Source organism: Dendrobates tinctorius, unplaced genomic scaffold, assembly GCF_039654945.1.
Source record: "Dendrobates tinctorius isolate UK_male_01 unplaced genomic scaffold, ASM3965494v1 ptg000243l, whole genome shotgun sequence".
NCBI lineage: Eukaryota > Metazoa > Chordata > Amphibia > Anura > Dendrobatidae > Dendrobates > Dendrobates tinctorius.
Window position 1 is genome coordinate 11993309 of NW_027361910.1, and position 8905 is coordinate 12002213.

The 8905-nt window shown below is 45.1% G+C and overlaps 1 pseudogene; it reads right to left on the reverse strand.

Moving 5' to 3' along the window:
• Positions 1 to 7271: 7271 nt before the first annotated feature.
• Positions 7272 to 8588, reverse strand: LOC141060739 (pseudouridylate synthase 1 homolog pseudogene; annotated as a pseudogene).
• Positions 8589 to 8905: the final 317 nt, after the last annotated feature.

An 8905-nucleotide genomic window follows, 5' to 3' on the forward strand; every position in this document is an offset into this window, starting at 1 on the left:
CACAAGGAGTTCATTGCAGACGGAGCGGGCATTCCAGAGTGATCCAGAGAGTGGAAGCAGGGTGGTGGTTGTCATGGGCACGGATTTGAGGTGGGAAAGATTTCTGTTGTTTGTGTTGGTTTGGGAACGATAGAAGGGGGTAATATTGGGAGGTATGAGCTGTGGTGGTCGAGGATAGGGAGATATGTCACCAGCAGTGAGGAGAAGCAGAGAGAGGGAGAGTATATGGGAGAAGGAGGGTGAGTGGCTTGTTTTGTATTTTATTAGGAGAGCTCTGAGGTTGAGGAGCAGTTCAGCAGAGGAGGTTAGGTGGCGAGGCAAGAGGGAAGGAGAGATTACTATTTGGTTAGCGGGTGCTGGGGTTTGCGGATAGTGAAGGAGAGTGAGGATTAATGGAGCTCTATATATATATATATATATATATATATATATACTGTTCAAAAAAATAAAGGGAACACTAAACAATAAATTGTATTATTTAGTGTTCCCTTTGTTTTTTTGGGCAGTGTATATATATATATATATATATATACACAGCTCTGGCAAAAATTAAGAGACCGCCACATCGAAACCCTGTCATCGGCTGCCCTTTCGCCAGACATGAACCCCATTGAAAACCTCTGGAATGTAATCAAGAGGATGATGGATAGTCACAAGCCATCAAACAAAGAAGAACTGCTTACATTTTTGCCCCAGAAGCAGTGTGAAAGACTGGTGGAACGCATGCCCACCACCTCCACCCTCACCTACCAATGTGTCTCTGTTGTCAAATGTGTCACTACCTTCCCTTATGTCTGTCCCTTAGATACCCGCTGTTTACCTTGGAAACCAGCATCCAGCGTCGCTGATCGTTGGTCTCTCGCTGTCTCATGCAGCGATGCGCGCTGGCCAGTGGGAGACCAATGATCAAAAAATGACCCAGGACGTTCGAGCATGATAAGCGATACCCGGCGGGGGGGGCGGTCGCTGATACATGTCACACACAGCGATGTCACTGGCGAGATCGCTGTGGCGTCACAAAATCAGTGATCTCACTGCCGATATCGCTGTGTGTGACAGGGCCTTTACAGCTTGGCCTTACAATGATTTGGTTGTGGAAGCAATGGTCAGCCAATTCTCCAAAGCTTCCAAGAAGCAATTTTTCAAAATGACAAAACCTATCTTCAACTACTTTGAGAAGCCTGCACGGATTAAACGTGATACCATGACCTACCATGTCCTCAGGCTTCTGTACCGTCAAGCACATCTGAGACATCATCAGTCAGCAATTGCATAGGGAGCCAATACCAGATCTTAATGATTTATGTGCTCTAGTGTATTCAGTGTGGCAGTATATTCCTCAAACAGCAAACCACATTCATAACAGCTAAGCTGTGTAAGTGCATATAATTCTTTAAAGGAAACCTGTCACCTCGTTTTGCCGCTATAAGATGTGGCCACTACCTTTTGGGGCTTATCTACAGCATTCTATAATGCTGTAGATAAGTCCCCGGTCCAACCTTAAAGAGAAGAAAAACAAGTTTTACTATACTCACCCGGGGCAGTCCGGTCCGATGGGTGTCGCAGGTCTGGGTCAGGAGCCTCCCATCTTCATGGAATGTCATCATCCTGCTTGCTTCGTGCCACGTTTCTGCCAGGCGTACTGATCTGCCTGCTGAGGGCAGAGTAAAGTACTGCAGTGCATAGGCGTTGGGCCTCTCTGACCTTTCCCGGTGCCTGCACACTGCAGTACTTTGCTCTGCCCTCAACAGGAGGAGCACGGCACGAAGCAAGCAGGATGACGATATTGCATGAAAATGGGAGGCGCCGGACCCAGGACCTGCGACACCCATTGGACTGGACCTCCCCTGGGTGAGTATAATAACCCTTGCTTTTCTTCTTTCAGATTGGACTCGGGGGCTTAACTACAGCATTATAGGCTGCTGTACATAAGCCCTGAAAGGCAGTGGCAGCATCTTATAGCGGCAAAACATATACTGATTGGTATGTATTGACTGGCAATACTATACCTGTGTTAAATCATGGAATTTCTTTACAGGTACCTTTCACTGATAAAGAGCAGGAGCAGTCGAATGGAAATTATTCTTCCCAGGGTCATTGGGCTCATGTGTCTCAGGAGGAAAGTATTCTTTTCATCAGAGTTGTATTTGAATTTTCTTTCAGTTTAAAGCCCCCATCACACATAGCGATCTCACTAGCGAGATTGCTGCTGAGTCACAATTTTTGTGATGCAACAGCGATCTCACCAGCGAGATCGCTGTGTGTGACACCTATCAGCGACCGGCCCCCCTGTCGGTATCGCTGATCGTTGTTGGAAAGCCCTGGACATTTTTTTGATCGCTGGTCTCCCGCTGGCCAGCACGCACCACTGCGTGTGACAGGCGGGAGACCAGGGATCAGCTGGTAACTAAGGTAAACGCAGGGTTTCTAAGCAGCGCGCTGTGCTTAGAAACCCTCTGTGTACCTTAGTTACCAGCGTGCTGATGGAGGGAGCTTGTAACCAAGGTACACATCGGGTTTCTAAGTGACGCACGCCCCTTTGAAACCCGATGTGTACCTTAGTTACCAGCTCCCTGCATCAGCGCACTGGTAACTAAAGTACACAGCGACGCCGCGCGCTCGGCGTCGCTGGTGCTGATCTCTGGTGAAGCTGTCTGTTTGACAGCTCACCAGCGATCATGTAGCGACTCACCAGCGATCCTGACAAGCTGATATCATTGTCGGGATCGCTGGTGAGTCACTATGTGTGACGGGGCCCTTACTTAATATTCTTTTGTTTTATTTGATCTATAGGTTCCACAACGAGAAGAAGCCAAACAGGGAATTGACAACTATCAACTAATTAACCTTGTGCAAGAAAGAGTACAATTGTGGTACACGCTCTGTTGCATGATTGGGAACGAGCCACGCCACATACCAGAAATGATTTTGGTAAGTATTGCAATGTGGTCTGACGTGCCAGTGAAACTGTAAATGTAGGTGCATTGTTTTACACTTAATGTTTTCCTTTTTTTTCCCCTTCACAGTGAAGAGAATAAGGGTCCATTGGCGCTCGATGAAGGATCACTTCAACATGAGAACCAGGTTAAAAGTGGTTCTGCTCAAAGGATAAGAAAATACAAATAACACCGTAACCATGTTTTATGAGGCCTGCTCTTGCTCAGCGAACATGAGTATCGTTTGTGTTGTCTTACTATTATTTAAACTTTTTTTTTTAACTAATGTTTTTCTTTTATTTTCACCACAGAACCTGATGCAGCACAACACAACTTGGATCATCCTCCGTTGAAGGGGCCCCTCATCGACCAGACAAGGAACAGACGTAGTCCCAATCATCCACCAGCGATGTAGCAACCTGTCAGGCCTCACAGGCAGCTGCCGATCCATCAGGTTTTCCCCTCTCCCAGCCCTCTGCCACTGCTTTTGTTGGGTCTTCTCATCAGCGGCAGAGGGCCTGGGAGGAGCCACTCATGCCCGAGTTTATGCACTTAAGCTCGGTCTTCCAGGATGGGATTAAGGGGCTTGATGATAGACAGAGGAGTGGGTTCAACCATGTGAACACACTTATACAGGATGTCAACAAACGCCTTGACCACCTGGATGCCGACCTTGAGAGACCAGTGCGACATTTTTTCTGCAATAGAGCGGGATGTGTCAGAAAACCTTATGCCTCAATTCCAGCTCAACGTCAAGCAGGCCTGCCAGGCTGCTAACAGCCATGCATTGAAGCAGCAGCAGTCCCAAAGCTACAATCCACAGGCCAGAGGATATTACCAGCAGACGAGCATATACTTTACAACTCCCACAGCACCGAACTATCCTCCACCTTCACCGCCTCCAGTTCACAGATCCATCTCACTGTCGACTTCATCATCCCTGCAGCCAGCAGCATCCACCACGTTCCTAAGTTCAGCACCCCTGCAGCCAGCAGCATCCACCATGCTCCCAAGTTCAGCACCCCTGCAGGCAGCAACATCCACCACGCTCCCAAATTTAGCACCCCTGCAGCCAGCAGCATCCACCACGCTGCCCAGTCCAGCACCATGCCAGAAGACTGCTACAGAGGCCACCACTCCCACTCGGCCAAGAGAACAAAGGGCAAAAAATAAACAGATTCCCACCAGCATGAAGACCCGGAGGCAAAAAACCCTGCCAAAATTGGACCCACCACCTCCACCCTCACCTACCAATGTGTCTCTGTTGTCAAATGTGTCACTACCTTCTCTTATGTCTGTCCCTTCCAGTTTGTCTATCCATTCCCATGATTCCATCCATGATCCAAACCTTCAATTTGTTGCCCCTTCCCCTGTAACCCATCCTCATCAACTACCACCCAATCCTCACAGCTACACACCCCAAGGTCCACCCCATCTCACCCTCAGATAGACCTCAATCCTAAAACCAATAATTTTTTTGTTAAATTTTTTTTTTAGTTTTATTTGCACAATATCTATGTTTTCATTGTCTCTTTAAGCGCCGCCGCCACAGCAAACACACACATGTGTGTATTCTATCGTTGAGGGAACTTGTAACGGCTGTTTTACTGCATGTATTTTATTATTTAAGTCAGCAAACATTACAGGTACAATTTAACATTAACATTACAGGTACATTTTAACATTACTGGTATATTTTAACATTACAGGTACATTTTACTTAGCGGCTTAAACCATTCTGTCTTGCCATGCCACACGTCCATTATCAGAAGCAAAGTATGCAGCAAGCTTATCCTTCATCTCAGCAACTTCCACTCTAGTCCTCAGAGGGTGATCTTGGTAATCGTGCAATGTAATGTTCCTCAGTTTCTAAGTTGGGTCGTTCTTTTGCCAGGATGTAATTGTGCATAACAACACAAGCTTTCACAACCTCATCAATTGTCTCAACTTTTAGATTGATGACTGTTCCTAAAATGCACCATTTAGATACCAGCAAGCCAAAAGGCACACTCCACAGTTCTTCGTGCCCTTGTCAGTCGGTAGTTGAAAATCCGTTTGGAGTGATTCAAGTCCCTACTTAAGGTTTTATGAGGTTGGCACACACTTGAAATTCCTCATCCCCAACCACAACAAACGGCATTGGCGGTCCTTCAGTGTTAGGAAGAGGTCGTGGCTGTGGAAAATTGAAATTGTTATGATACAAACGTTGGCCCATGTCAGAGTTTTTGAAAGTCTGAGAGTCATTTCCTCATCCAAATGAGCCAACATCCACGGCGACAAATCTGACATTCAACATCTGTAATTGCCAGGAGAACAATCGAAGAATATTTTTGTAACACGTCTCATCCAGACATAAGAGAAAAACTATTGCATGCAGTGATTTTCTTCCCGTTCACAGATCCGTTCTGTAAAAAAAACCTCGCACATCTGAACAGCCCTATCGAATAACATTGGTCCGAGTGCTGTCTTTATTTTCACGGATAAAATTTGAAATGAATATATGATCTTGTGAACATGGCCTAACAATAATGGATGGACAGTGTCTGATTGTGTAATGAGAGCACCTAAAAGACAATGGGAGAATACCATTATATACCGTTTTCTAACTAAAATATTTAAGTGCAAGACTGACAGTCAAATTGTATATCTAAAACGTCAACGAAGTGCAGAACATGCAGAATAAGGTATCTGAATGTATGCAGATGAACTAAAGGGGTAGTAGAAAAGGCGGAGGGTAGTAGAAAAGACGGCGGGTAGTAGAAAAGGCGGAGGGTAGTAGAAAAGGCGGAGGGTAGTAGAAAAGGCGGAGGGTAGTAGAAAAGGCGGAGGGTAGTAGAAAAGACGGCGGGTAGTAGAAAAGGTGGAGGGCAGTAGAAAAGGCGGAGGGTAGTAGAAATGATTACTACATTTGCAGCTGTACAAGATTCTCAAAACAGCAGCAGAACCAACATCTTGTAGGAAACCTCTCATACTGAAGATGCCGTCTGATTTGCCATACATCTGTTATAGAGCAAAGCAGACTGATATAAGGGCGTCTACGGAGAATCCAGTAGAACTTGCAATTTATTCTTTGAAATCCCTACTCATTCAGGACTTATGCCCCCATTAGATGAGACGATCTAAGCCATTAAATGACCGTCAATCACCTATTTGTAAGCCAATTAGCAGTAGGATACTGGCTCCTGAATATAGGCTGAAAAACATTCTAAGCACACAGAATGCTTGCTAATAATTCCACAGCGCTTTACAAACATTATCATCACTGTCCCGAATGGGGCTCACAATCTAAATTCCCTATAAGTATGTCTTTGGAATGTGAGAGGAAACCGGAGAACCCAGAGGAAACCCACGCAAACACGGGGAGAACATACAAACTCCTTGCCATGTGGTAACAAAAAAATCCCCCAAGTTACTGCACTCACTTTCAAAACACATGCAAAAGCAGGAGGAGAACAAACTGAAGTGATTAATATTAGAAAATATCAAAATTCTTTATTCAATATAAATATTTTAAAATCACAATACCCAATACAACAAAAAGGTGCCAGACAGTAACGCTATGTGAATAAGGGTAAAGTCTCCATAGTAAAGCATCAGAAAAATTCTAATACAGTAATACCACAAGTAACGCCTGACTGCATAGGTAAATCAATAAGTAACAGGTAACGTAAATAAAGAATTGAATTGGTCAGACTTACCGAAAAGTACAAAGCAAGGAGGGAAAACCCCTATGCAGAGAGACCCCGACGTACGGTTCGCTGCCCCAAATGCAGCTTTCTCAAGGGGATGATCAAAGCTGGTTGAGGACCTTCAAATCGCGATGCAGAAGCGTCACATGCTGCAGTGAGCCCAATAGAAAGACGAATGCGGCGCATGCGCGCTGCGCACGGCAGGTCCTGTCCCGCAGCACACGGCGTCATGCCCCTATGCGCGCGAGCAAGAGATGCCCGCGACATGTGCAGAAGGCATAAAGACGCCTGTCCATGGGCAGGAGTGGTGTGCAGCAGAGCACACACGCACCATCCATTAAAGATTGTAATACACCTGCATAGGATGTGGTAGGGGAGGAACGGGGAGAAGGGAGGGAAAGGGGGTGGGGAAAAGAAATGTGGCCACAGAAATGATCTCATTGCTTATGCAAACATAGATATATAATATTTAAAAAAGGCACCAATAGTAAAAGCCAAACATTACAAAAAGTACATAGTAACACAAATGATCATAGTATAACATATCAGAGTATGAAATGTATAGACAATCACAATGATGCCTCCAGAGAATAGTGCCAAAGAAGAAGGGGGAAGTTTCATCCAGACTACATCAGAAGAACGTCTTTCAGAGGTCGTATGAAAAACATGTCACCAACCCAAAGCTGTGCTGATGATACAAGTACAATAAGAAAAAATGTTAAAAACACTAAAATACAACAAATAAAATTTTGATATTTTCTAATATTAAGCACTTGTTACTTCAGTTTGTTCTCCTCCTGCAGATGTTTTCCTTGGTAGGATTTAAACCCAGGACCCCAGTGCTGCACGGCTGCAGTGCTAACCACTGAGCCACGGTGCTGTCCATATGATTGTTCTTTGCACAAATACTGTATGTTATCGGCAGCACATCCCCTGTTCACACAACACTATATGCTGCCAATAGCAGTAACTTTGAGGATGGATTAAAAATCATTGCACCCAACAAAAAAGCATTTTGCTCATTCATAGGGCAATTGCCAGATTATTTAAAGGGTCTAATAGTCAGAAACAGATGACAGCTTGTTTCCCGATAATTGGCTTATCTAAAGGGGTCGTTAGGCGACCAGTGGGGGGTCCTAATTTGACAGCCATTTCTGCACGCACTTTCACCCTTATTAATAAATTTATAAAAATGGTTTACCTTGCGGTTGACCATATTCTGCCCCTGAGAAGTTGCATCGTAGTCATGAATGGGTAAAGTGGTTAGTCAGCTTGCCATGGACTTTTCTTCAATTTCAGTCTGAAAAATTGTGGGATAGATATGTGCTTACTTAAATGCCTCAATTTTTTCCTCCTCTTCTGCCCAGTCCAATGACTCATGATGGCCATCATTCCCAAAACGCCGATTGTACTTCTCAAACTGGACCCTCTCTAGTACCAGCCCCAGGCCTGGAGCTTTGGGTATGTCCACTTTTTCCTCTCCCCAGCTCCTCTGCATTATATATGGTGGAGCATATCCTTTCACCACCGCAATAACCAGTCCAATCATCTTGCGTATCTGATGCATTAAGAAGCTCTGTCCTTTCACCTTAATCACAGCCAGCTCCAGGCCACACTGCATGAAAGGGGGCTCACAATTCATCTCCATGATATAACGTTTAGCACTGGGGTCCCAAGGTCCTTGCTGTGATGTGAAATTATGGAAATTTTGTGTCCCTTTGTAACGCGCAAGCAGTTCATTCACTTTATCTAAAGTTTCTTGGCCAAGCCGGAAGCTTTCCTCCTGCAGATCGTGGTCCTTATGAGCAAAGGCAAAAGTAGGTAGTGTGTAGGAATAGGTAGGGGCATCACACGAGCTCTTGGAGTTAAACCATCCCGTAACTTGTTCCAGTCCTTTTATGAGGGAATGAAACATGAGAATAGTGTGCAAAGTCAATTGTTTATGTTGCATAAAAGACTCCATTCTTCCCAAAAATCTAAATGATATTTTATCTATGCATTAAACATGGCTGTAATGGCGCTGTAATATCGATTAGATTGATATCTTTCTCAGCTAATAAGATTTCAGTGCACAGGGGCCAGATTGTGCACTGGGTCTTCTCCTCCCTGTCTCTGATTCTCTGGCCCCTGCGCTGAGGTCTCTGAGTGACAGGTCACTGCTGAGATTTCACACAAGATGAGGCAAGTCATTCAGAGACCATAGGCAGGTGGAGGAGCAGGGGAATCAGAGAAAAGGAGGAGAAGACCCCCTGTACAGTCCAGCCACTGTGCACCGAAATC